The sequence below is a fragment of the Danio aesculapii genome, chromosome 4, assembly GCF_903798145.1.
Source record: "Danio aesculapii chromosome 4, fDanAes4.1, whole genome shotgun sequence".
Taxonomy (NCBI): Eukaryota; Metazoa; Chordata; class Actinopteri; order Cypriniformes; family Danionidae; genus Danio; species Danio aesculapii.
Genome location: NC_079438.1, coordinates 52,490,885 through 52,517,599, shown reverse-complemented (window position 1 = coordinate 52,517,599; position 26,715 = coordinate 52,490,885). Strand labels below are relative to the sequence as shown.

Below are 26,715 nucleotides of genomic sequence, written 5' to 3'. Positions count from 1 at the left end.
GCTACTAATTTTGATCTTAAAATGGTTCTTAAAAAATTTAAATCTGCTTTTATTCTAGCCTAAATAAAACAAATAAGACTTTCTCCAGAAGAAAAAATATTATCAGACATACTGTGAAAATTTCCTTACACTGTTAAACATATTTTGGGAAATATTTTAAAAAGATAAAAAAATGAAAAGGGGGGCTAATAATTCTGACTTCAACTATATAAATATGTGTATATATATATATATATATATATATATATATATATATATATATATATATATATATATATAAATGTTTGTGCAGTATCTCTATGTGTAGTGTACGACTGTATATATCACCACATATCAGACTGAAAAAATCATATCTAGTGTTTTTAATGTAAAATTGTTTATTTATATTTATTTATATGTATTTTTGTATACTTATTGAATAATGTTGTTATTATTATGCATTGTTTTAATCTTTATTAGTCTTGCTCCAAAATAAATTGTTGTTGTGTCAATAAATAAACAGACAAACAAGCCATTTTTTGCACAAATAAGGTCCTTATTTAAAATGTTTCTTATTATAAAAGAAGTGTGCAAGCATGATCATTGATAATTATTATGCTCATTCCAAAAATAAATCTTAAAAGCATGCATACTGTCAGTACAGTCAAATCAAACACTGACCTTCCAAGTGCAATCTCTTGAGGACGATTCTGTTAGCACAGAGAAAAAAAACTGTTTATTTGAGACACGTTGTGGAAAAACAGAGGATTTGTGACAGTAACATCTCCTGACAGGCGTATTAGGCTGCAGAAAGAGCATCGGGCCTGAGGCTGCGGGCATATGGTGCTGCCTTCTGCTGGCATTGCTCTAGAACAAGTTGCAACACTGTGGCAGGGTCACGACTGGCTCAGGTTTATTCCTCCTGCCCTCTCTAAATAATAACAGGGCAAATTAATGCTCCCTTTGTCTCTGACAAGGGCACAGCAGATATTTTTAGTTTGACTCTTTGGCCTGAATTGTTGTTTTCTAGCATTTTTATTCATGTTATTATTGAGTTAATGTGTTCGACCTTCATGTTTCTCTATTGTTTTAAAGGTACGGATGATTGCTGCATTTGACATTTAATGATATTTGAATGGCTAAATATTTCTTTTGGACCTGCTACATAAATGTAAGAATGTTTTCTGCGCTAATATTGTATTTGTGAACATGTAGCATAGTATTATTTTGATCTTATTTGGTAGACATGTTTTTCTGGTGTTGTTTCTGGGAGTTCAAAATACATTGTTTTTAATAACCATGCATATCTACAATTGCATACAAACCTATCACAAATTATAGTTCTATCAGACTTTAGTCTATAACACATTTATAAGATACTGTAAAAGTACAAATGTCAGGGAATGTCAAAAGTGTCCTGGGCATTATAAAACATATATAAAAACTTACATAACGCAGACCCCCCCCCTCCCTCCCTTATGTGTCTATCATTAATATTGTGGAAAACATTCACTACCATGGGTAATATATCTAAATGTGTGTACAGTATAGCCTTGTGTATACGGTAAATCTTTTTCTCATATTTTCCGCTTATAAATGAGCATGACAATCATTCAATAACTAATACTAAATATCCCAGAATGATACACTGCAAAATTGGCAGTGTTGTTCCAACTCTAATGGGGTTAAAATCGACTCCGAATGAGTGAAAATATTGTGCCAATATTTTCAGAGTTAAAATAACACTCTTAAGAGAGTTACTTGTACAACACTAGAAATGAGTTATATTTGCACTCCGAGTTAAAAAATAACTCTGGTCTAAGCTACTGAGAGTTCTTTGTTTCTTAACTCTAGTGTAAAGACTGAAAATTCAACACTTTAACAGAGAGAGGTTTTTAACTCTAGTATAAATGTACCTAGTAAACATTACAAAAAAATCACAATTTCAATATTATTAATCATTTTTATTAACAAAACTTGTTAAAATTTGACATCCAGCACTTCAAATTGACACTTTTTAAGACATTTATGCCAAAATGCATATTAAAAATGCCATGACCTTTTTGTTTCGTTAATATGTGATCAGTTTCTGTAAATATATCAATGAAAAATCTAATTTCTGATGAATAATATGCATTGATAAGAATAGATTTGTTTTGCACCGTCATATTCCAGATATTGCATCTCAGACTAATATTGTCCTATCAAACCATATATCAATAGAAAGCTTGTTCAGCAGAAACTCAATTTCCAAAAATGAATCTTTATGACTGGTCCAGGGTCACATGCATTTCAGTACATTTTCTTGTGCCACTGTACTTGGGTTACTGTCATGATCTCTCTAAAAACTATTTTAATAAAGCTTAATGTAACATTTTCAAATTTCATAATAAGTTGTTGTATTTTATTTACATTTTCTGATGTTTTTGAAGCATGTTGTTTAGTACTATTGAATATGTCACATATCATAGTACTAGACAACATGCTTCATTTTCTAGTAAATAATTCAATCATATATATAAATAGCACCATCTAAAATGACTCAAAAATGAAAGTCAATAACACGATTATATGAAAAACAATATCAACAACAAAAAGCAGGTATTCTTTCTGAAGTGTAGCTATGTGTGTGTCAGTATGTGTATCAGGGTCTGTTCACATTCCTATGTGTTTGTGAATAGCTAGGGAGCCATTGTTGTGATTGATGCTGAGGGATGTCTTTGAGACTTCCAAGGGTTAATTACACTCCCTCTGATTCCCTCTTTGTCTTTGATAGGGCCACTTACAGCATATGGCCACAGCAATACAATAGTTTATTTTTATGATATTTGATGAGTGGTTTTTAATTTAGATTGTCACTTCTGGCAACCAGCAAGGCAGATGGTGTAGATTTGAATGCCCATCAGAGCCTAAACACCCTCCAGGCAGCTGTTGCTAATAAACTTTTTTTTTTCTCCCTGTTTTTCCCCCCTCTTCGTTTTCCCCACGCAACACGTTTTAGGTCAAGAGGAGTCAAACCTGTTACAACACCTGTTTCTGCATATGTAAATCTGTTGTTTTGTCATTTCATTAAACAAGGAAAAAAAAGGCAGCGGTCCCTCGTGGTTGCAAATGCGACTGGCATCGAGCCCACTTGGCAGGGCGAAGACTGCGAGGGGAGGAGGGAAAGACACGCAGAAGACAACTGCGGTTTGTGTTGCACGACCGCAGGGCTGCTGGATGCTGCTTCCATGTGAGGATGTTTTCCCGAAAAGGCCTCCGTGGAGAATTCAGTCCCTCCCACCCAATGCACTTTTTTTGCCTTTATGTGAAGCGGAAGTTGGAACCTGGCACACGCGTGGCTGGCACACGCTCTTGTTCAACCCCCACCGCCGTATTCCCATTGCCCTCTCATCATGCCGTGATGTTAGAGCTCGACTGCGAGCCACATGTGCTGGTCCAGAGTGTGCACAGCCTCTGGGGCTAATTGCCCCGGCCTTCCTCTGTAAACCGCTGGTGCATGTCTATTATAACGAAAAATGCATCGTCTCCCTGTTATATATGTTCCCTCTCTCTTGCCCACCACGCTTTTTGCGAGTAAGTTGTGGGATTTGAGTTGTAATCCCATCTGTGTACGCAGGATGCAACAAATACGGCGTGAAATTAGAGGTTATTCCTCGGCTTTGAAGATTACTGTCATCGTTGTGGCAAACGAAGAATTGTGTGCCACACTGGTTGTTGTAAGCATCCGTCCTACCTCGATATGCATGCTGTTCTTCTCCTACCTAGGAGTTTTAATTTGGCTGCCACTGAACCGCAAGCAACCCCGGGTTGGGCTCGGACGGCCTCCTGTTTGAGGGTCCCCGTTGTGTGTTAATCTCCCCGGGCCGCCGAGGTATCCTTCCTGTGATTTAGCGCCTCTCTGCGAGCCTCTCCGGAGCACCGCACCATCCCTCGGTGATAGGGAAGTTCATTAGGGATGTGCCTTTGATGGGGCAGCTTTTCATGTGACGGCGCTCTCAAATACCTTGATGTAGAAGCTTAAGAAGCCATTGTGCCGCGAGCGCGTCTTATTTAGATCTGCATAGTAAATCGACCCGAGTAAATACGGGAAGAAGCAGATGGAAGCAAGGAGATAAGGCCCAGACGAACAATCGCATTTGTATTTTGTTATGATGTTGACAGCAGCTAAAATTCACTAATCTAGCGCCACTGATCTGCATTTCAAAGAAATCTCATTTAGCAGCAGGGAGGATAAAGTTCTTTTCATTGTGGCCGTGCTTCTTTTTTTTTCTTACTTGCATTCTTCGCTAATTTATCTGCCGCAGATTTAACGTTGGGCTGGGTGCGAGCATGCTGCATGTTGCAAAGGGGATCTTAAATACCCTGAAAGCGGTAACGTCTAGACTGTGAACCGGGGGTAATTACACGTCCACTGATGAATGGAGGGAGTTTGAAGACTCATCTTTGTTCAGGGGGCCTGAATCGCTTGACTATTGCTGATAAGGGCCGTTCGGCCCTCAGTCAAAATATATTGTGGTGGCTTCCACCTCCTAACATGGGGATGGTATTTACTTGAAAAGGTAAAAAATTATTGTGTACTGTAATCTGACTTGTTCACATAATGTCTTCTTTCATCTGCATACCCAGCAGAGGAACCAGAAAGGTATTCCTGCCCCTTATTCGAAACAGTTTATCTTGAATTTAATGCCAGCCTTCATGTAAATATCAGACAGTGGCATTAGGACAGCCTGCACTAATGCAGTATGTATATGTAATTTTATAGCATTTAAAGATCTCGAATCGAAATGGGTCTGCTATTGTGTAAACCTGTCACGACGAGGTCATGCAAACTAATAACATCGCTAAGTCGATTTAAAAGGGCAGTTTTCACAGTCCAGAGACATTGTGGTTTTAGCACAAACTCAGAGGCAGTTTGAAATGAATGAAGCATTAATGCTTTTACTGAATGATCATTCTGAGCGTTTTATATCAGTTTTCATTGCTTGAGTTTGAGTACACATGCGCTCGCAAAAAAGCACAGACAGAACGGTCTTAAATCTACTTTTGATAATTCAAATGTTGACTGAGCTAGGAAGCTTAAATATACACTATTTGCGCTCCTAAACCAGGCGTACTTTCAGAATTATGAACACCATATACTTGTACATGTAATTAAGCGTGTAAGATGTATATTAATACTCGGGCTAAATAGATCGTTTGCGCTATTTCCTCTAAACTCTCAGTCTCAGTTTGTAACACCTCCTCAAACACAGGCGGCTAAAGCAGTGGCGTGTTTGTGTTGCAGAAATGCTCTCCTAAGCAAACCCCCTCCTCTTTTTGTACAGTTCAGGGAGCACATTCCACGGGATCCTGAAGTTGTTAGTTGCCTACAGGGGTCTTTGGAATTCTGGGATAGAGTGAATCCGAAGCCATTCGGCTGGCGTACTGTAGCTTTACAAGTGAACTGTACTCTTCAAAAAAAGAAAAAGAAATATGTTACAACTTGCAGTTTTTTTTCTCAAAAATGAGGTGAACTGAGCTGCACATGCTCATTTAGTTGCACATATCTGTGAGTGTCAGCAAAAAAAAAGGCAGAAGCCTCGATGGAAAGTTTGATTTATGCTCGGTTAGTTTTAACCTGCCAGGCATGGCAAGCTGTTTCGAGGGCAAAACATTTTCCCTCATTTCTGATGCATATTATTATTCGGAGTGTGATGTGTGTCAGTCTGAAACGCAGATGAAGGTATCGAAGTGCTTTAAAAAATGTACTACTGAAAAAAAATAATGCTTTCTGAATAATGTGTAATATCTTTTCTTTCTTTTATTTTGACAGATTCTCTCATACTTGGACTCGCCTCTCCCAAACAAACACGGACATCAACCGAAAGTTTCCCCTCAGGGTAAGATCGAAAAACATAGCTTCTCTTGTACTTCTGTCAACACTTTCATCTTTTTGGCAGATGCACTCTTTGAAAACGAGATAAAAACGAGAGCTCGATCGTACGCAACTGCGGCACATTGACGTGAAGCGAGCCCACATCCAGTTATTTGATTGACCTGTCGTATTGAAAGAGTATGACAGACTTTGTTGTAATTATTTTGCAGTGGAGATGAAAAACTCTCGCATGACACAAACAGTAAACCTTGTCTGGCATTGAAGTCTCCCTAAATATCAGCGACAATACTGTCATTTCTTTCTGTCTCGCCACCTTTGTAGCATTCAAAAAAGGAAAAATGTAAAAGAAATGCATGCCCCAAGGAAAAAATATATGTATGTTTACAGATTCTTTCAATTCTGTGTTGGTCAGGATGAGACCTGGTATGGCCGTTGTTCACAGTGCAGGAGTACTCTGAAACCAAGGCAAAAGTGGTAAGTAAAAGCAATCTTTAAAGTGCTCATTTGCATGTTCGGTCTGTCTGTCTCTGCCATAATTGATATGTCCTCTCAAAAATCACTTCCATTATATATTCCATCAACCACATCCTGAGAGGAGTGTTAATAACGAGGAGTCCGGGGACCTCTTAAAGATTCTTGATGCATCATGATAGTCGAGAGGGTCCACTTAGTTTCTGACGGTTGTCGGGTTTCACGTTAAAGGCAGATGAAGGCAAGATAAATGTATTGCACTGCATAACTCAGCAGGTAAACGTTTAAAGTATGTTGTCTGGCTTCCCCAGCCTTTCACTGAAGCCTCCGATGGTTTAGTCACCAAGTAAGTGAAAGACATGCAAAAGGAATCCTGCCGTCTGTAAGAATGTGACCACTGATTATGTGACAGAGGTGGTGGTCGTTGTCATTAGTGATGTAGACATTGCCAGACAGGGGTCTACAGTTGCGATGGGTAAATGAGATATACTGGAGAAGGCAAGTTTAGGTCATGTTTGGTGGTTCATTTTTATAGCTTCTGATTTTAGCTCCAATAGCTATAACCTGAAGGTAAGTAAATTTTGTTAAATAATTTGAGTAAAGTGTCTCTTTAATAATCGGTATGCACAGAAATTTCTTTATTATTCTTCAGAAGTTGGGTAGGCACTTCATATGTGGGTGCTTTGATAGCATTCAATCAGTACTTATACATTAATATTTATAAAAATATTTCAAATCCAAGCTAAGAAAGTTTCACATAGTGCAAGCAATAACTGCTCACACTTTACTGCATTTGCAAAACTCAGCGCTCAAATCTGTAGAGAAGCATCCATCAGCGAGTCTTTTCCAAACTATTACTCTGCCTTTGAGGTGCAGGGCTGATTAAAGTTTGCAATTGCTAAAGAGGTTGGGTGGCTTGGCTTCAGGCAGGGGCTGAAATCCCCAGAAGTCACTGCCTCATGAGGCTGAGCAAAACCCGGCTCCTCTCTCCCCACCTTAAAGAGATTTGAATATTAGTTTTTAATTTGACGAGTATCCACTTAAATCTTCAAAGATGAACTCTTAAAGCATATCTGTTCTGGAACAGAAGTCCTCTGATTAGTGCGTAAAAAAAGTATAATTGCCGCCCAACTTCACACAGCCAATGCACACACATTATAAAATCTCCAGCAATTAAGCATATCTCACCCGAGTCTAAAGACGAGGGATAGCATTGCTCACTCTTCGGATGGACGGCCTACTGCGTTCTTCGCTTTTGAAAATTGATTTCTTGTTCTAGTAGAGCGGCTGTCATTTCCATCTAAAATGGCTCAGAGAGAGCTCTTCCACTCCCCAGAGTCGAGAGAAACCTCCATGGAGCTTTGCTCTGGACACTCGGAGCTGAGAGCTCGGAGGGATATCAAAGGAAAGCGGACTCCATCTCCATTGGCAGGTTTCATTGTGTGGCTGATTTGGGATTGGAAAGGGAAGGTGGTTGGGGACGGAGATGAAGCGAAGCCCACTTCCTCCTAATCTTTATCCCCCATTAACCCCCAGAACCCAAGCAGCTCCTGGGATCAGGTCACTGGTCAATCCCTCATTTCGCTCGAATATTTTAAACTTAAGACTTTTTATATGATGGATGGTTGGACAAAAGTTCAGGCCATCAAAGGTTCACTTCATGGTTCTGGTTCTTCATGGTTCTGGTCTTTCTCCTCTTCAAATCTTTTCGCTTCATTGTTTTGTCTCCATATTAGAAAGAAGGATTTTTTGGGAGGAGATTGAATCCTATCCAATTTTCCATTTTCCCTTTAAGCTGAGGTTTGGTAATGGATTGTAAAGCCATGCTGTGAGCAAATTGGAGGTCGAGTGGCTCCTTGTCTTGTCCATTCGCACCTCTTTTTCTTAAGCATGACAATAAGAGGTTTGTGAAGTAAAATTAGCATGATGGTGAGACATCGTTTCTTCTCTTCCAGGCATTCAGCAGCAGATAAAGTGAAAAGCTAACATGCTAATCTTTCTCAGTGGCATCCGGACAGCTTTATTTACTCACATTCTCAAAGACAGTGAGACAGAAGGAAACAAATCGAGGCCTGTTTGAAAAATTGAGTGAGGGTTTGTGGAGAATGGACTGTTGCCTTGAGAATAGAGTAACAAAAGAGAGTCTGCCATCATTCCTGATAGAGGAGATAGACCGAGTCAATGAGGTTATTGATCCGGCAGGAGTGCTATGCTAATCGGCCATCTGAATTGGCCTAGAGTCTGTGTCCTTCACTGCGACTTCTACCTCGTGTTTTTTTGTCTCCAATATGTATCCAGCAAGTTTAATACTCAAAACTCTACTCAAGAGGCTATAAGTGCTGGAATGCTTCCATGTAGTAGGACGATTGTGAAACAAGACCCTCTTTTTTGACATCAGAGAGGTTTGACACAGGATTGACCCCCGTGGTGCAGGTGGTAGGAATTAGACTGGAGTTTTGCTTGCAGGTGATCATCCATCGGTCTCATGCTGTCTTGTCCCCCTATGTGTCACCTGTAGTACATTCTGAACCCCTATGCACTCATGAAATAGATAGTAGTGTAGAATAGACATGGTTGGATTACGCATGCAGTTTGAATATATAAATATGAGTCAATTTCTGCCAATTTTGTCATTAGAAATGTGTATTAAACAACCCGAGACAGATTAGAAGCGTATGCTCAGACAATTGTCACATCAACTCCAATTGAGTTGACTAAACTGGAATTATGACATGAAGTATGCAATGGAAGCTGCCGTTGGTTTTCTTGCAGCCAATTTATTTAGAGGCTTTGAAGCAACTGAGTATGAAGGATTTCGGCCTCCCGTGGAGTTGTAAGACTTTTAGATTATGTGAATAATTGGCCACAAAAAGGATTCATTTAAATGTAAATTAGATTAAATTAGCTTAGTCTTATTTTTGTGTGTGCATGTTTAATAAAAAGTGATTCTTCTCACAAGAATTCCAGGATTTCATTGTGTTTCTTATGTTTGATATTTCATATAAACAGCTAATGTTATTTTCGTCAGAAGAAGGAAATCTTATACGTTAACAGAGTTCTCCCCCGCAACGCTTTGATAGCGCTGTTTTGAAACGCTTTCTCCATTTGAACGCTTTGTCTGGCCGCCATTCACAGGAAAAAAGCTTTCTACAAAAGATACAAGCCAACCGCTTTGTTCTTCACCATAATTTGATCGTGGCTTGAAAAGTGATCTTGCGGAAGGAGAGGTACTAGAGCCTGGTATTTGGCTTCCCTGCCACAAACCGCAAGTCCATACAATCAAATTGTCTCACGGTTACCTGCCTTGATAGATGATAAAAGTGTTTGTTGTTGGGACTAGAGCAACCCGATTCAGGTCACATGTCGCTCTCTGGCTGAAATGTGTGTGTCAGAGCAACCGCGCTGGCAAATCCGAGAGTGTCTGATTTCTCTCCATGGCATGCGCTTCACTTTTGTAACTCTCTCTCATGAAAGCCGTGCCTCTGGGCCAATTGTGTGGTCACACTACCTGATTCTGAGGCTCGTGGAGTGATGTGGAGTGCCGAAGCCAGAGGGAGTCATGTGAGAGAGAATCCGTCTGCATAAACATGCCCTTCTTCTTTCTACGAGAGACCAAACAGACAGGGTGTCCCTCAGCCCACCTCACCTGTGAAGCCTTTTCAAATCTCTTTCGCTCGACTTTCCTGTCTGTCTCCTTTTTCTTTTTCGTCTTGTACCTCTCCAGCTGTTTCCGTCAAGTCCTTTTAAATGAAACTCTTGGAGAGCGTTTTATTTATTTTTTTTATGATTTTTGCTGGTGAAGAGAAATGAAAGTTAAGCTCTGCTGGCAGCATTTGGGGCCTAATGTTGATGCGATGGAGAAATATAATTTAGACTTCTGCCTTAGTTTTATTCGTGTTATTATTGAAAGTGAGTTGAGTGTGGAACTGTGCAATAAATGTACAAAAAATACTCTTTTGTCTTTAAGAATAAACCTTGAAGTTCAGTTGCTGGATTTATTGGAATAAATAATTTTTAGAGGGCTTTCATGTGACACCATTTTCAGCTAAAAACCTTTAATACCTTAAATTTTTTTATTTATTATAATTTTTTTTATTATTTATATTTAAACTTTACATTATCGTGTACATTTACAATTAGACAATATCAATTGTAAGAATAATTCAGAGAAAAATCTACACGATTAAACAAATCAGTAACTGACATATTTATAGTGGTCTTCTACATGAATATGAAACCAAACAAAATTGGTGATCACATGTAACCCTGTTTGCACAGATTTCTTTATATAAATCAGTTAAAGGGGAGAGTCTTTATTTTTTCAAGAACTTTTAATACATTTTGGAGTTTTGTTTTTAATTATTATAATTTTTTTATATATTTTTATTTGTTTTTTGTTTTTTTCCACAAGCTTATACAAAACATATTTTGTACAATCAAGATTGTATTTTTCCCCAAATTGATTCTTGCTGCCAAAAGACATTAACAGCCAAGTTAAATTGAAATAAAATTACAACAGAAATATAGTAAAGCAAAATGGAATAAAATAAAAATAATTAAAAAAATAAAAATTAAAATTAACTTTACAGTTTTGTGTACATTTACAATTAGACAATATCAATTGTAAAAATAATTCAGATAAATACCTACATGATCATTCATTCATTCATTCATTTTCTTTTTGGCTAAGTCCCTTTATTAATCTGGGGTCGCCAGGTTTTATGTTATACATATGTTTTACACAGCGGATGCCCTTCCAGCCGCAACCCATCACTGGGAAACATCCATACACTCTCATTCACACACATACACTACGGACAATTTAGCCTAGCCAATTCACATATACCACATGTGTTTGGACTTGTGAAGGAAAACGAAGCACCCGGAGGAAACCCACATGAACACGGGGAGAACATGCAAACTCCACACAGAAATGCCAACTGGCCTAGCCGAGGCTCGAACCAGCAACAGTCTTGCTGTGAAGCGAACGTGCTACCCACTGCGTCGCCTCCTACATGATAATACAAATGAATAATCTGACATACTTATAGTGGTCTTCTATATGAATTAGGGTTGGGCGATGTCGACCAATTTGGCATCGTACAATGTCTAATGTGAAACATCGTGATGACGTTGGCATCGTCGTTGTAGGCGGCGGTGAATTAATTATTAATGAATAATTAATTAACTCGTAATGAATTAATTATTTGTAGCCTACCATTTCTATATACTAACTTTACATCTTTTAAACTAAGATGTATTAGTGTAACAGAGGCGGTGTGTTTTTTTCGCGAGCAGGTTGCTGCTGCGATGGGGGCAGGGCAAAGGATCGCGATGCAGGCTCAGCATCGGGATGTCTATCGACCATGTTCGGGTGGCAACGTCTGTTGACCCAACCCTTACATGAATTTGAAACCAAACAATATTGGTGATCACATTTAACCTTGTTTGCAAAGATTTCTTTATATAAATCAGTTAAAGGGGAGAGTCTTTATTTTTTCGAAATATGCGATCATAGGTTGCCATGTCTCTTTTGCATTACTTATTGTCTCTGTAAACTACAAAAAATGTGAATTATTTTTTAAAAATTATTTTAATAAAAATTATTATTATTATTTTTTTTTAATGAAATAGATGTTCAGTCCAACACAATCTTATCATATGAATTCGTACAATCTCAATCATACATTTTAATAAGATTTGCTCATTTCCTTGTGACTTAAATCATATATTTTTTTTATGAATTAGACAGTTCTTTGACAATATGCAAAATAGTGAGGTCAGGCTGGTTCAGTCTATGCTTATGCGCTAGGACTTGATGGCCAACGCAATAACAGTATTCTACAGAACCATATGTGTGTAAGTACCATCCATTGACTCTGGCATAGTGCAGCTTTTTATTTGGTGGATCTATTTGAATCTATCTAAAACATTGGATCGTATACATGAAACCCTCCCTTTTTTTGTACATCATTGTCATGTAAATGTACAAAACGTGAATAATTTGAACTGCGATTCATATAAATGTCATTTTTAAGTAGAAAAGCCAAGAGAAAACTTTGAATGTTGGTTTGGCAGCTTCGAAAGTGCAAAAAGCCTCAGACAATGTTGACCAAGCTTTTACGTTTAATGCAAGTGGAATTAGTTCTGTTTAGACTTCTTTCTCGTCCCGTTCCACTGCTTTTCCATTTGTTTTCCCCTAATATTTCTCTCCTGCTTTCTCCAGACCTATTTTCATCACTTAACTCTCTCTCTTTCTTTCATTCATAGCTTCGCTCTCTCTGTTATTAGACGACTTTCTCCCTCTGTCTCGCCTGTCTGCGGCATGTTGCACCACACACACACACAGGGCTGGATGCAGACTGACAGTGCTGCCACAGGACTGATTGAAACTCGTGTCTCAAAGTTGCTAATGCTCACTGAACCATTTTATTGAAGATAAAGTAAATAAAATAGGTCGCCTTATGAGAATTCACTGCAATAGACTAGAATGATCTAGAAAACACACTCACACACACGGTGCGCAGACGCTCTTCTGATTGGTTCATAGATTCCAGGCGAACGACTGGGATGAGCTGTTTTCTAGAGGTATGGGAAGGCTAGGAATTTCACAAGTTCAATGTTTTTTGAGAGGCCTGGGAGAAAGCAAACGGCTTAATTTAAACCTGTTTCTCGGGAATGGCTTTTATAAATGTACTGAAAGTAGACCTTAGATCTCAGGCATTCCTGTCAGGTAATGCAATCCAGTGTTTGCTTTTTGTGTAGTTTTTGTTGTGTGTTTTGTTTTCATGAAGGACACAGAGACGTTTAAAATATTGCTCACAGATGGATGTTCACCATTTAGTGTAGTTTTGTACAGTTAAGCACAAAATATGGTCTTGTTTACCTTCTTATGGTCTTCTATTTACCTTCGTAAATTCATTCTTATAGATTAGTTTATTACGATATACCAGGGGCTCCCAAACTTTCTCACAGCCCCCAAATTAACAATTCCAGTGATTCACGACCCCCACTATTCTCGAAGATGGTTATAAACATACAAACATTGCACACACACCAATAGGTACTATATAAACAAGCTTATTGACAACACAAAAAAAGTGCAACAGTCTAACAAGCATATCATTTTTTACAGTCATAGTTCTTTTGTTTTATTCAATATTAACCTCACTTAATGAGAATGGTGGGCACAATGTTTACAGCACAAGACTATTCTTGGTTTCATTTTGGAGACCGCAACTTGGAGATCATCCTCTATGTTCAGTCGTCGCCTACGCGAGTGCCGTAAAGGTGTCAAAGTTTAACATTGTGCGGTAAAATCAATCAGCTGCAACTAAGGGCCTTTCACACTATGCTATCCGAACCATGCCCAGGCCCGTTTCCCGGATCGTTCACTTGGCCAGCCCTGGCCCAGTTGGAAGAGGCGTGGGACGGTTATAGTGGAAATGCAAAGCATACCTGAGCCCAAAACTGAAGATGAGACATGACTTTTACAGGACTGTTTCATATGGATTTATTAATAATTCTTACTGTTCAGTGAACACATACTGTCGTAGATTATTAAAGACGCAAACCCCTCACTGCACGGCAGCTGCACCTTCAGCAAACCTCCTAATTCCTGCAGCACGAGGACTTTATGATTGTTTATGAGCATCAAAAGTCGCGGATCTGTTCGGCTAAAATATTCGATTGCACGTCACTGCATATCAAACGACTAAATCTATATAACTAAAGAAATCTCCACTGTGCTGAGCCAGAGCGCTTACTGAACAGCGCATCATTGATGACGTAAGCGTGCTCAGGCCCGGATGTAATGTGAGTGCGGGCCGTCGTGGGAGACGGGAGGAGGGACAAGCGTGCTTTGGCTTGGTTCAAGGCAACTGTACATGGTGTGAGTACACCCTAACACTATTGGTGTGTCATCTAGTGTGTTACTCCAGTGGTCGCAATCCAATGGAAAAAGAATTGAAAGGCTGATGGCTTTTTATTTGCATGTTGTTTTTTATGTAACTATTAAATAATATTTTTATCTTCTGTAGGTTATGGATAAAATATGGTAATTCTATAGTTTAATAACATGTATGATATTTTTGGAAATCGCGATGATTATTATCTCTTGCTTTTTCCAATTTTTCTATCTATTTTATTCTAAAATGCTTTTGGTAAATTTTAATGGCTTCACCTTTTAAACTAACAAAAATGTAATGTAAAATATAGTATGGGTCAATAATTGTCACAATCATTTTGGATCCTTGTTTACTTCTTGCTCTTTATGTCAAAATATACAATAATATTCAAAAATGTGTCATATTTGTACTGTCATTTATTCATTCATTTTCCTTTGGCTTAGTTTCTGATTTATCAGAGGACGCAACAGTGGAATGAAGCGCCAACTATTCCAGCATATGTTTTACACAGCGGGCACCCTTCCAGCCCCAACCCAGTACTGGGAAACACTCATACACTCTCATTGCCAATTTAGTTTACCCAATTCACTTATAGCACATGTCTTTGGACTGTGGAGGAAACCCACACGAACATGGGGAGAACATGCAAACTCCACACAGAAATAACTACTGGCCCAGTTGGGACTCAAACCAGTGACCTTTTTGCTGTGAGGCGACAGTGCTGAGCCACTGTGCCGCCAATAGTTGTACATTGTTATTGTAATTATAATTTAAATGAATGTATAAAATTAAAAAGTGATGTTTGAAGTCCAGTAAAATCCTGATGTATTAAAGTCCTGTAATATTTAATTACTTGTACATACAGTACTTTCATAATCCATTGCCATTTAAAAATGTTCTCTTCTAAATCTGTACCTGTACAACAATATATATATCTGAGTTCAATGAAGGCCTCATTTCGAACCCGATCCGTACAAGTTTGTCAGTCTTTTTCAGTCCATCTTGATGGGAATGAAGCGCATGTTTAAACACTGAAGCCGAACAAAACGGGTCACATTCAATAAGATCCTTGTTCCTATTCAGCCTCATGAAGAATCATCCACGTTCTCCATACATTTACATTTGTCCAAATTTCTATAAACCCCCACCCTCCCAGCGCAGCATTCGTCCTCAGAAGATAAAGCCAGCGTCACATTGTGATTCCCTTTTGGCTTAGAGGAGGTATAGGTGTCACCCTAATACATTAGCATTGTCCTCCGTTATAAATATTCTGCCAGTCCTTCCTCAGTCGGCTGCCTCTGAATGCTGCCACTCGCCGCGTGTATTGTGGCCATTCTGAATCCACTCTGTCTGCCTTTTATCAAACATCCCAACGCTTTGATAGTTTCCTCATTTATTTAGTGAATAGTTTGGAGAGGAAGAAAGAACGAGGGAATGAAAGAAAAGAGTTTTTACATTATGTAAATGGCGGAGTCTGTCTCTAATCTTTGGCACGCTCATCACGGCAGACGTTTGCATTCCCTGATACTGCCCTCCTGGAAACCATTGTTGGGATTTCCAGTCCGGCTCAATGCCTTTTAGAGGATTTTTAATACACACGCCTTTCCTCGCAACAACGTTTACAAGCCGCCGTTCAATAAAATCTCAAGTACCTCAATGTTTCCTTTGACTGCTTGTGAGCAAAGCATGAAGTATTATGAATGATACAAGAACATAAGAGAGGGGTTTTGAGCATGTGCTGGCACTGTATAATGCACTAATGCACTCACACGCACGGGCCAAAATTCACTTTTTTACTGGCTAGCTGGTGAATTCAGAGAAAGTTTACCACCCAATTTTTCCCACCAACTGTGGAACTGTATTTCACATGTTTTTAAAGCTAAAAAAAAGCTTTTCTGAAACTGTCATCATCATAAAATGGCGCCTGTCAAATAAAAATGAAGAGACATCATGGTTTTAAGCAGTTTTGGTCACCCTCAAGTGGCTCCAAACCTTTATGAGTCTCTTTTTTCTACTGAACACAAAAGAAGACACCATTGTCTGGTAGCCATCAGGGTTGGGCCATTTGAAACTTTTTGCCCAATTGAAAGACATTTTTAATGTGCATTTCGTCAGTAAAGCTTGTTCTTGTATAACTCCAGTATGTGCTTTCAGATAGAGCAGCATCTTCTACATAATACACTAATAAGCAATGTGAAATCATGTTTAAAATCAAAATTTATTTACTAATCAATAGAATAATCAATTGGATTTAATAACAGGATAAAGATTATATTGACAGCTGTTTGCATTGTTTTTCAGTCAGCAACATATAATAACATATAAATGTGCATGATATATCATGTATGAACAATAATGTTTTCTACTTTCATTATGGAAGACTATAGCTACCAGTTTCTACCATTCTTCAGGATGATTACTTTTGTGTTCAACAGAAGAAAAGAACTTATAAATAATATTTTCATTTTGAAGAAACAAATAAACGTAAAGCGTCATATATAAACTTGAATTTTGTAATTTTATAAATTCTGTCACATGATGGATTCCAGGTTTGGTCTCCCTCAAGTGGCTCCAAACCTTTATTAGTTTCTTATGTTGTTCAATTGAACATAAAAGAAGATTTTTTTTGAAGACACCATTGTCTTGTAGCTATTAGAGCTGGGCGATTTATTTGAAATAGATTTTTAATGTGCATTTTGTCAGTAAAGCCGGTTCAGCACATGCTTTTAGATGGAGCAGCATTTACAAGGGTAATACTTTAGTTTAGGTCACAATTCATGCTATTAAGTGCCTTATTACCTACCTATTATTTAGATATTAGCTGTTCATTAGTAGTTATAACATATGATTTAATTCTGCATCTCTACCCAAAACCTAAAGCCATCTACCTTGTTAACTAAACAGCTAATTCATTGTTTATTAAGCTAATAGTGTTAGTTAATGGTAAAAAACATTGTGAATTGTGACCTAAACTAAAGTTTCACCAATAAAGATTCTACTGACAGCTGTTTGCATTTCTCTTCAGTGAACATGAAAATACCACATTTAATAACATATAACTGTGCTAACCTGACAAGATGTGCATGCTTTTGAATTGCACTTATATCAATCGTGTTTTTAACTTCTACTATGGAAGACAATACTACTAGTTTCTACTATTCTTCAGGATATCTACTTTTGTGTTCAGCAAAAGAAAAAACTCTCAAAAAGTATTCTGTTAATGACCGAAATTTCAGGCAACATTGAGATTTATAAAAACATAAACCATAATGCATCTTGTATAAGGTTAAATTTCAGATTTTTATGAAATCTGTCACATCATAAATTCCATTTTCAAATACCATTGGGGAGTTCGTATTCATGAAATATATAACATTAAAGTTATAAAGTTGTAACACAAGTGGTCATTGACTTAATATAATGTAAAAAAAAATGTTTTTAAAAATTATTTATCTGCCTTAAATTTTTTTTAGTTTTAGTTTTTTTTTTTTTTGTCATCTCAATTTACCTCAATCAAGCGACAAAAAATGTTTTTACATTGTATCAGATGGGAACGCCTGACCCACTTGTAATCACATCACTGAAAACCCATGTTAATACCAGACCATATTCTAATTGCACATTAAACTCAAATCTCTTCATGCAATTTTTCTAATTTAGCTTTTAAGTCAATTCAATTAAACAAATTCGCAATCAATACAGAATCTGCATCTTAATTTTTCCCTATGATATGGAAAAATACTTTGAGTTCCTCACTCTTAATTGCAATATTGGTGGTATTTGAATCCATTCAACTCACAAATACATTCCAGCCTGACTTGAATGAATCATTAAATCAGCCGCATTTGTTCTTTGTTCAAATAAAACCAAATAATGTTATTTATATTTTTAAGCTGTCGGCCAACCGCCGAACAAAGCCAAGTATAGTTGAATTTGGCGCTTGAAGAGTGTTAATTTTGGACCCTGCGTGTACAAACACACTGCATGTTCGCAGGGCCGCCCTTCATGCTCAGCAACAAACTGACAGCGCTAATGCAGGGTAATTATAACCTTTAAGTAAGGATAAGAAAGGAATTGTTGACAGCAAATTGGCTTTTAGCATGCATCTTGTGCACCTGCGTGTTGATCAGAGACTGTGATACACAGAGGTGAGCTATTTGTGCCAAGAACGCTCTCTCACAACATACACACGCGTTTGCAAATCTGTGCATATATTTGCTGGTTCTCTCTCTTTATGAGACCGTGCATATGTCGACTAATGAGCTTTCTAAATATATAATTTACCCACTTCACCAAGAGAACGAGGTGTTTGTGTGGCTTTTTTTCCCCTCCTCAAATTGTTTCCTTTCATTGCCTTGACAGCATAGAGGATTAGCAGGATAACTGCTAACAACCATCAACGTGTTTTCATCGTTGTGTCACATAGCATTTTTTTTGTATTCCCACCCCCCCCTCATCGCTCCCTTGATTCGCACAGCATCTAAAATGAAAAAAAAAAAACAATCGCGCCGACCTCCAGTGGCCCTTTCTGACGTACAGTGAGTTAAATGGTTTGTAAGACGTTTAATTACCAAATGGTGTAATCATTATTCATCTCATGATTAGTTGTATAATTTTAAGCGAATCTCCTCCCTTGAGTCCTGCGTTTCACAGATCAATAGATTTAAAGCTGGAATAAAGGGGGAGGATTGGACAAAATATCCTTCTGATGTTTCTTCAGCGGACCAATCTCTCATTTATATAAATAATTAGCTTTCATATATGTTTAATTAAATGCAAATTTAGTGGTACAACAGTTCTAGTTAGTGCTTTATACAGCATGCATTATTTATTGTAGTGTTTAAGGACACAGTAAGCAATAAAAACACTTAAAAACACCATTTCAATGCTAATTGTTCGAAGTGAATCACGGTCAAACACTTTGTTAAAGGCACGCTTCACTCAAAAAAATGTATTCTGTCATGAGCCTCTAGGTTCAAAACTGTTTGTGTCTTTCACTTGGTGAACATGAAGATATTGTAAAGGATTTTGTAGCCATTGACTACAAAAACACATGCGATTGACTATCATAGTAGCCATTCTATAATATCTTAATGTTAATAATATTAATAATAATATTAATAATAATAATAATAATAATAATAATAATAATAATAATAAAGTAAAATGGGTGGCGCAGTGGGTAGCGCTATCGCCTCACAGCAAGAAGGTTGCTGGTTCAAGCCTCGGCTGGGTCAGTCGGCAGTTCTGTGTGGAGTTTGCATGTTCTCCCCGTGTTGGTGTGGGTTTTCTCTGGGAGCTCTGGTTTCCCCCACAAGTCCAAAGACATGCGCTATAGAATATGGATTGGGTAAGATAAATTGTCCGTAGTGTATGTGTGTGAATGAGAGTGTATGGATGTTTCTCAGTGATGGGTTGCGGCTGGAAGGGCATCCGCTGTGTAAAACATATGCTGGATAAGTTGCGATGCCAGAAATAAAAATTAAATGAATGAATGAATAAAGTAAAATAATAATAATAATAATAATAATAATAATAATAATAATAATAGTTTTGAAAGCACTTGAGGTTAGTAAATGGTGAATAAATGTTTCTTCTTTGGTGAACTGTCCCTTTAAATACTGAAATCATTATTACAGTTGTTTGTATCGTGATTATCAAAAATGGTAATTTTAGAAATGGGAATTGGACTTGATTTCAGCCTCATCAAAGTTGCGAATTTTTGAATTTTGTCAAAGATGATAAAGATTTAGCATAGGCGTTCTTTAGAAATAATTAATTAGTGTACAATAAGTCCAGCACTGTATAATGAGAAGTAAAAAATGAGTTCATACCATACATTTAATAGGTTCATTCTAGTTCACATATAGGTTGCTTCTATGTAGGTTTCAATTATCACAGGAAGTGTTATGAGGTTTAAATGGAGAATTGTTCATGTCAAAACATTCATTTTCATTCTACGAATGAAGCTCAGATGCGTTTGAATTTAATTATATTAGATGTTCCCATGTTGTGCTTTTTGTAGATGATCAGGATGAATACTTCAAATGCCTATTTTCCTCTACAGAACTGCACGTAGATCAAGACAGGTGAGTTTTGTTCAGGTGTTTCTGATGCAACTCTTCAGAGTTTCCTGCTTGAAAATCCACACGCGCACATGCAGGGGTCTTACTGTTATTCACTCTGATGCCTTTTGCCCACTGCTCCGCCGAGAAGTTTCTCAGTCTTTAGTCACCACAAAGAAGAAATGACAGATTACAGGCTTTTGCCAGAGTACATATCAGTCTGTGGCTTTCCTGGAGATCAAGTCTCGGGTCAGGCACTTGAGGAATGCCCAGACACATCACTGGATGGCACTGTTTCCATTTTTTGCTCGCCTGAACCCCTTCGGCCGGATCAACAGGGCTTGTTTTATGCAGGCTGAGAGCACTTGAAAAGGCTGGAGCTTTAAGAGAGCCGAGGGCTTCTCAAAACTCTGTCCCAGTGTGGACAGCATGGATCCGAAAGAATGGAGTCCTCCACCTGGAGTGGGTGGTTGATAGAAAAACAGCTGTGATTTTTGTTTAATCACATGATCATTTGAAGAGTAATGCAAAAACCTTTGAATGCCATCTTAAATTTTCTTCTAAAATGAGCAGTTTTATCAGGCTCCTGTGTGTAGAATCAGTAATTTCCCTTTTATGCCAAAGTATCCACAATCTTTAAAGTGAAATATTTCAACATAAACATAGGAGACTGAAAAAAATGCAAAACTTTAGTGGAAATTTCAGACGCCACTTAGAGGTTGTTGCATCTGAACTCTTCATTTGGAAATCCTTCTTATTCAATCAATTGAATAATGGCGCTCGGTCATTATTATAAATGTTAATATCTTTTTCAAACACAATACATTGTCTAGTAAACTCTGTTTGTGTTGAAATGTATTCAAATGTCAGTATTTGATGAGGTGTAAAGGGTCTAGTTTAGTCCGCAATCAAAATAATTTAAGCTTAAAGGGATAGTTCACCCAAAAATCAAAATGTACCTATTTATTCACCCTCATGTGATTACAAACCTTTACTTAACTTGTTTTGCAACTACTTCAATGGAGAGTTCACGCAAAATTGAAAATTCTGTCATCATTTACTCACCTGTCCTATAACTATTTGACTTTCTTTCTTCTATTAAACACTAAAGAAGTTATGTTAAAGAAAGCTGAAAACCAGTAGCAATTGACATCTATAGTACGAAAAACAAATACTATAGAAGTCAATGGTTATTTCAGAATATCTCCTTTGTGTTCAACCCAAGAAAGAAAGTCAAATAGTTATGGGCAGGTGAGTAAATGATGACAGAATTTTCAGTTTAGCTTGCACTATCCATTTAAATAGTTTAAAAACAGTATTTAACTATCTTTGACCTATTATTGACACTGCTTTTATGAGTGTATGATAATAACTTTAAAACATATGATGCTGTATGCTAATTAACATGGATAAAAGTGACTATTTATATTATATACACTTCCAATACATATTCATCCAATTTTACATTCAGATTAAGTAAATAAATAAAATGACTAGTCATTTGTTGTTGTTTTTTCAGATTGTTTTGAATCAGGACTTTTTTCCAGCGTTCAACCCTTCGCACATTTTTTTTTTTACAACAGGAATTTGGAGGTTATTCATCCGTTTAAATTAATTAAATTAGATTCCTCTGATGCTGCCAGGCGTTCAGATGATAATTGCATCAACACGCCGAAACATAATAGCGCTCTGAGTGTTTCCAGCGCAGTTCATTTCAATCTAAATCCGGAGCTCCTCTGGCGAGACCGTCAGAAAGACCCCTCGTCTTCATCTGGAACATCTCCTCCAAACTTAACAATTTATCAGGGGCCAACTTGTAAAAACTGCGGTCGGAGACGTTTTCGTTAATGAAGCGTTTACAGAATCCTCATAGCCAAATGGTAGGGCTGATATTCGACATGCTCCAGCTGTGCAGCCTCTCAGAGGAAGGCTGATGCAGATCTAGCTTTTTTTTTTTTTACAGTCGCACCTTCCTAAATAAAGGTGGGAGTGTAATTGAGTGATGTGCGCCGGGGGAACAGCGAGAGATTGAAGGCTGTGTACTGGTAAATAGATAATCACACAAAAGTAAATGGGGTTTTCAAAGCTCAATCTACTCCGCCAGCGTGAGCTCGTTTGCATGTTAATCACCGCCGCGATTTCCCTCATCACGAGGAAGTCCGCGCTCTTTCATAACCAGCTTTTAATTGCATTTAAAATGTCACAGAGGTGAAACACATGTAATTTAGCCATAACTGTGTCCAAATTAATGGCCTCCACTCAGGCGTTCCATTCAATGGACTCAAATGAGCCTGTCACTTTGCTGTTTTGATCTTTTATTTTTCATTTTTTTCTCGCTCATTTAGATTTGTATTTATTTCAAATGCATTAGACGGCTTCTGAATATATCTCAGTGGTGTCTGGTTGGAGCGTGCATTTGGTACACTGTTATGCATTTCGTCCTGGACGTTAACAAGGGAAGAACGGATGAGATTAGACAAGGATTTAAAGAAATGAAGTTTATTTTTCTTCATCACCAGGTGTTTTAGCACGTATAAATTACCGAGATGATGTTTCCATAACAGAGCGGAGGGCACTCCAGAGAGCCAAACCTGCAAAACAGACCTGTTTAATTTTTCATAGAGGAGGACCATCAGGAGCAATAAGCCAATATTCTCCTTCCCCTTTTTCCAGATGCTTTCTCTAGCCTTGCATCTTTCCAAACCCTAGCCTTTACATTTTTCCAGAAAAAAAGGCGGTTCTGCCGAGACCTACATGAAAGAAGAGAACTGTTGAAATGTTAATTTTACCATCTGCTGTCGAGGCCTGCTACCTTTGTGCGCGCGAGCGTGTGTGTATGTGTGTGCGCTTTCTCTCCCTCCGTCTTAAATTCCCAGCGGTTCTGTTCTGTTTTATGAATGTGCTGGTATTTTGGTTGTTTGAAGTTTTTCGGATCTGGGAGTTTGAAAGTCAGACTTGGAAAAACAGAATGCCACAAGATGCTCCGAGTGACAGACCGATTATCCTGCCCTCGTAGTCCTGATAGCGCTCGTCCCCTTTGCGTGTTCAAACGGTTAGTCGCGCTTCCACCCTGGCTCGCATCGGTCGCCTTGGTATACCAGACACTTCATGAACCGGTAGCTCAGCTCAGCTCCAGACACACACTGAAATGTTTGTATTTTTTATATGAAAATAGGATTTGTTTTTATTTACAGTTTCTTCCAAGGGAAATAGGGATGACTCGGACTGAATTTATGTTTTAGAAAGTTTGTCCATTCCAGGTGCTCTCTTGAATGCATCTGAATAGGCATGGGCTGGTATAAGATTGTGACGGTATGATAACCTTTGATTAAAATATCACGGTTTTACGGTATCATAATAATTACTGTTCTTTGTAGATGTCTGGGTAAAAACAACAACTTTTTTCTCCATTGAACACAATATATTTTAAGAAACACTTTAAATATTTTGATGCTTTTTATGTGGAGGGTCCTTTTTTAGCTAGAGATAGTGTTGCCCTAAAAAACTAAATAAAACAGTCACCAAAAACACGGAAAAATAAAAACTTTACATATACCGTAGAAACGGTATAACAGAAAATTCTGCCGGTTTTAAAACCTTGACATTTCCAAACCGCAGTAAACCTTGAAACCAGTTATGATCCCATGCCTACATCTGAATATGCTAATATAAATGCATATAAACATATTATTTAGTATTTCTTTTATAAATGAAGACATACATTTAAGAAATAAACAAACATATGGGATGGTTCACCCAAAAATGAAAATCACCTTCTCATTTATTCTCCCTCATGATATTTTGGAGCTTATTGACTTTCTTTCATATGTTGAACAAAAAAAGAAGAAGATATTTTGAAGAATGCTGGTTTCTGACACCCATTAACTTCCATATTCTTTTTTTCTTACTATGGAAGTCAATGGGTGCCAGCCACCGGCATTTTCCATGACTATTCCTGAACTGTAGTTTCCTCCAATCAAATATGCTATTCAATAATAATGCCCCACCCCATTAATAAATGTATTATTTTTAAACATTTTTGTATTTTTTTTATTTGTAAAAACTATTTACTCAAAACAAATGAATGTCTTTATAAATAAATATATTGGTTTCTGGTGCTTGTTTCTGGGATGCGTCAACTTCCATAGTAGGAAAAAAAATTACTTGGGAAGTAAATGGGTACCAATGAGAGAAAATTTTAGGTGAGCTATCGCTTTTAAAAAAGAAATACAATTTTATATTTATATATATATATATATATATATATATATATATATATATATATATATATATATATATATATATATATATATATATATTCACAGAAATTGTCTTTTACAAATAAAAAAATACAAAACTGCTTAAAACCAATAGAGTTAATAATGTGGGTGGGGCATTATTATTGAATAGCGTATTTGATTGGAGGAAACTACAGTTCAGGATGAGTCATCAGACTTTTTGTGCCATTTTCCATTAAACCAAAAGGCACAGACATGTTTTTTAAGAATTAATTAATAAGTAATTAATAATTTTTTAGCAAGGAAATAAAAAATTCACTGAAAATAAAATTCAGTTTAGCATGATTCACAGTTTGATTTGATGTGGATGACACATTTTAAGCCATAAAACTTGATTTTGATTTTGGTGTCTTCAGTCTAATCCCCACATTATGAGTTTGCAAGTGTAACTATGCTCAGTTGGTTCAGCCCTTTTCCACAAATGAAGAAAAAAACAAAAAACACCCAACCGAAACTTGAATCCCGTCAAAATGATTTTCTTCTCATTGCGGGACGAAGCTGACACTTTTTAAACAACATTTTATCAGGTCGTTCCGACGGGGTTCCTGCCAAATGGACAGATTCCATTGTGAGATTTGATAGTTGGCAATTAAGCCGAGACATCCTGAAATGCGACTGTGTGCAGAGTTGCAGAGCGTTTGCCTTGGCCGGGATCGGATTGTTTAGTCTGCTCTCATTGTGAAGCCAGCGCTGTTTCTGAGCAGCAGTTGACGGTTGTTTGCAAAGCGCGGGGGAAAATGTGAGAGGCCACCGTTTCTTGCCATTTATTTATTTTTCCCTGTCCTTGGGATTGGAATCAGATTTTTTTTTTGGTTCCTGTTACTCTATTCTTTGGGAATTATTCTTCTTTTTTTCCTCCTGTATATGTGGCTGCTGAAATGTAGACTTTTCATGACCTCACTGTGCAGGCTGTGTTTCATTAATGACCAGCTCTGTGGTTTGGGTTGAGGAATAGTTTTCATATGACACCGTCTTGCATTAGTGCAGCGCAGCAGCTGCAGAGAGGCTGAACGCAGCCAATTCTGTGGCTTTGAAAGGTGTGAAAAGTTCAAGTCCCTGCTGCAAGAACCGTGCATTTATAATCGCATGTGTAAAATTTGCGTCGTGCATTTGATGCGAGTGTGTGTGCATTACTTAAAACGGAACTGCTGGAGACTTACATATATATAAGTTACCTGGTAATGAAAGCTTTCTTTTTGAGTCTCATGGCATCCTGTCATGTGACTTTGGACACCGGTCTCTTTTTTTCGTAATGCAGTGCCATTGACAATTTTATAGTAATGTATTAAAGCTTCATGAATTTCTTTCTTCTTTTGAATACAAAAGAGGATATTTTGAAGAATTCTGTTTCCTGGCACTAATCGACATCCATAGTCGGAAAAAAAAATTACCATGGAGGTCAGTGGAGCCAGCATTTATTTATTTATGCGTGAATTATTTAGTTTTTTGCTATGAACTATGGCTTTATTAAAGAAATACATTTTATTTAATTAGGAAAAAATGTAGAAGTAAGTTTTATGATTAAAAAATATATAAAATTGCAAAAAAAATTATACAAATTTTGTTTTAATTTTTTATCCAGTAGAGTAGAGTTAATAATGGCGGAGGGGCATTATTATTGTATATATTTCTATCCACGTCGTGACATATCGTAAGCTATAGAGTACTGTTCCGGGTCTAAGCCACTACTCATTTAAATTGAGAACATTTTCATTTATGACCACTTTTTAGTCACATATCACACATTAAAGTGAATTTCATATAAAATCATAGTGTTCACATCCGTCTCTGGGCTTGCTGCATCACAAATACCAAAATTTAAAAAATGTATAAAAATAATCACTTTCTGGCCATCTGCTATTAGGCATTGTATATATTGAGATCGTGATTTCCAAAAGTATAACATCGCTTTGTAAAAGTTTATTTTTACCATTTGATGAGTCTCCTCATACAGTTTGATTTATCGCTAGGACCCCGGAAGCCGCTTCGCGTTGTGTCACACTTAACAGGTGAATACATTTTACAACCAATAGAGTAGAGTTAATAATGGGGGAGAGACATTATTATTGTATATTTTCCTTTATATTTTTACAGCCAATAGAGTAGAGTTAATAATG

The 26,715-nt window shown here is 37.4% G+C and overlaps 1 protein-coding gene across 3 annotated transcripts in view; it reads left to right on the top strand.

Annotated features, from left to right (window-relative positions):
• The window catches only part of foxp2 (forkhead box P2), a 139,087-nt gene that overhangs the window by 6,498 nt on the left and 105,874 nt on the right, over positions 1-26,715 (top strand). Inside the window, exons 1-3 of one of the 3 annotated variants that reach the window (XM_056456046.1) lie at positions 5,606-5,704; positions 5,795-5,861; positions 6,270-6,331. The gene's annotated coding sequence lies outside the window, so the exon portion shown is untranslated. Of the gene's footprint in view, positions 1-5,605; positions 5,705-5,794; positions 5,862-6,269; positions 6,332-26,715 lie in introns of those variants that run through there. The other 2 variants (XM_056456044.1, XM_056456051.1) reach the window with 2 other exon arrangements.